General features: G+C 41.1%; 1 protein-coding gene across 1 annotated transcript in view; it reads left to right on the top strand.

Moving 5' to 3' along the window:
* The window catches only part of LOC104998374 (transcription initiation factor TFIID subunit 7-like), a gene marked incomplete at both ends in the record, with an annotated part of 10,971 nt that overhangs the window by 7,391 nt on the left and 217 nt on the right, over positions 1–3,363 (top strand). The gene's annotated exons all lie outside the window — the stretch shown is intronic.

Below are 3,363 nucleotides of genomic sequence, written 5' to 3'. Positions count from 1 at the left end.
GTCTCCCACATTGCAGGTGGGCTCTACCACTGGAGCCATCTCTTTGCAAACTCTTTTCCATTATTGGTTATTACAGGATACTGAGTATAGTTCCCTGTGCCATACAGTTGGTCCTTGTTGTTTATCTAGTTTATACATAGTAATATATATATGGGGTTCCCTGATGGTTCAGTGGTAAAGAATCCACCTGCCAAACAGGAGATGTGAGTTTGATTCTTGCCTGGGAAGTCCCATGGACATTGCAAAAGTCAGACACGACTTAGCTACTAAACAGCAACAAACACGTATATGTTAATCCCAAACTCCTAATTAATCCCTCCCCACTCTTTCTCCTTTGGTAACCATAAATTTGCTTTTATGTCTGTGGGTCTATTTTGTTTTGTATGTAAGTTCATTTGTACCATTTTTTAGATTCCACATACAAGTGATATGATATTTGTCTTTCTCTGACTTAATACTTCACTTAATAGGATAGTCTCTAGATCCATCCATGTTGCTGAAAATGGCATTATTTCATTCAGAAAGAATATATATATTTGTAAATGCAATAAGATGTTTTATAACTGTTTATTGGGATATAAATTCATGTGCCATACAATTCACCCATTTAAACTGTACAATTCAGTGACTTTTAGTATGTTCACAGAATTGTGCATTCATCACCACAACCAATTTTACATTTTCATCACCCCCAAAAGAAACTTGTACCCATTAGCAGTCACTTGTCTTCTGACCCTCCCACACACTCCATACCCATCCCCACCCCCCAGCTCTAGGTAACCACTAATCTTATTTCTACTAGCCTACTTTGCCTATTCTGATTATTTCATATAAAAGGAAATATAAAATACATGGTCTTTGTGTTTGGCTTCTTTCACTTGGCATAATGTTTTCAAAGTTAACCATGTTGTGGAATATATCAGTACTAGATTCTATATTATGGCTGAATAATATTCCATTGTACAGATATACAACATTTTGCTTATCCATCAGTTGACACTTGGGTTGTTTCCACCTTTTGGTTATCACGAATTATGCTGCTGTGAACATTTATATATGAGAGAATATATTTTAAAGTTAGAATTGATGGGACTCAGGTCAGTTTCTGGGCTTTGAAGGAGAAGGGAGCGTTAAGGGCATAGGCTTGATTTCTAACTTGAAAGACCATTATTTAAAGCCCCCAAAGGGTGAGCAGAGAGAAGAGAGCAGTGTGGGATTAGTGAAGGTCAAGCAGCTGTACAGAAATGTATGCTGGTTAAGAGTAGGATAATGGTTTTAAAGAGACTGGTGGTCTTATTATGAGGATGGACTTAGCATGGGGCTCTTTTTAGTTATTTATTTTTGGCTGCCCCATGCAGATTGGGGAATCTTAGTTCTCTGACCAGGTATTGCACCTCAGCAGTGAAAGTGCAGAGTCCTAACCACTGGACCACCAGGGAATTCCCTAGTATGGGGCTCTTAAGGTAGTGATGCCATTCCCCCATGTCCATCCCCATACCAACAAGGTCAGGAGAATTCTCACATTCCGTATATGCCCTTCCCCTTGGCACATCACTCACCCAAGTACTGCTTATATACAACCATGTGAACAGTTAATGCCACGATTGCTTTAACACCCACTAAACATCTTTATTTTCCTCCATATAAGTAGTTAATATTGGGGAAGTGCTATTTTCAACATAGAACTATTGCTGTACTCTTTATTCACTTAGAGTCCTTTGTGTGATGTGTGCTGAGTCACTCAGTCATGTCTGACTCTTTGCGACCCCATGGACTGTAGCCCACCAGGCTCCTCTGTCCATAGGGATTCTCCAGGCCAGTACACTGGAGTGGGTAGCCTTTCCCTTCTCCAGGGGATCTTCCCAACCCAGGGATCAAACCCAGGTCTCCCACATGGCAGATGGATTCTTTACAAGCTGAGCCACCAGGGAAGCCCTTTATGTTAGCTCATTTATTCAACACAGATTCATTGGGTTCCTACTTAAAGCTAGGTTCTGCAGGGAACTACAAAATGCTTATGACACAATCTCTGCCTCCAGTTGGGGAGAAATCCATGAGAGGGATAGGAATTTAAAGGAATGAGAGCTCACTTTTCTCCATGGATATTAGAGAAAACTTCATAGAGAGATGGTGTTTAGGGCCTTAAGAGGTGGGTAGGGTTTTAATAAGCTTCCCAGGTGGCCAGTGGTAAAGAATCTGCCTGCCAATGCAAGAGACTGGGTTTCGATCCCTGGGTCGGGAAGATTCCCTGGAGCACAAAATGGCAACCCACTCCAGTATTCTTGCCAGGAAAATCCCATGGACAGAGGAGCCTTTGTGTCCATGTGGTCACAAAGAGTCGGACACGACTGAGCAACTGAGCACACACAGACACAGGGTTTAATAAAGAGACTGAGAAACAAAGGCATTCTGTATAGAAAGTAGCATGCACAATGGCTCAGAGGTGGTGATGCCAGGCTTAAGAGTTTAGATTTTTGGTGTAGTTCATAATAAACCTTAAAAGCTTTTTCACCTGGACAGTAACTCAGGAAAACTTCTGTGCTAGAAGTATATAGGAGAAATTGAGGTAGGAAAAGATTAGAGGAAGATGCAAGTGATGGAATCTGAACTTAAAAGTTGACTGGCACTGTTCTTTTTTAACATTTTAAAACTAAGTAACATAGCCTTCAGTTCAGTTCAGTTCAGTTCAGTTGCTCAGTCGTGTCCAACTCTTTGTGACCGCATGGACACAAAGGCCTCCCTGTCCATCACCATCTCCTGGAGTTCACTCAAACTCACATCCATCGAGTCAGTGATGCCATCCAGCCATCTCATCCTCTGTCGTCCCCTTCTCCTCCTGCCCCCAATCCCTCCCAGCATCAGAGTCTTTTCCAATGCGTCAACTCTTTGCATGAGATAACCTTTTAAATGCCAAATAACAGTCTTTCCATTTGGTTTACATAAGTAAATTCTAGATCAAGTAATGGGACTTAAGATTTCAGATGAATTTTTCATGTTTTTTCTCCCTCTCCCTACAGCTCAGTTATCTACAGGAAAAACTGAACTATTTCCTGAAGAAGTGAGGAGAGTCTTCAATCTGGCACCCAGGCCTTCGATTCACCATCCAGACTGAAGTCTAGATAAACTGTGCCTGTTTCTTTTCCTTTCATTGCCCTATGCCAAATCATTTGTATTTGCTTCTCTGAACCTTTTTTTTTTTGGTCTAGTTCTGTAGGACTTGAAGACCCAGCTCAACTATGAGACTTGGCTTCTTTTTATAAAGTTTTAAGAATTTCTTAAATGCTTCTCTACTATGGTGCCATCAGATAATTCGGCCATGCTTGCCAAAGGCAGACAGTCTTAAATCTGAAGGCTATATAGCCA

Source organism: Bison bison, unplaced genomic scaffold, assembly GCF_000754665.1.
Source record: "Bison bison bison isolate TAMUID 2011002044 unplaced genomic scaffold, Bison_UMD1.0 scf7180017853150, whole genome shotgun sequence".
Classification (NCBI taxonomy): Eukaryota; Metazoa; Chordata; class Mammalia; order Artiodactyla; family Bovidae; genus Bison; species Bison bison.
This window is presented reverse-complemented; position numbering and strand designations above follow the sequence as displayed.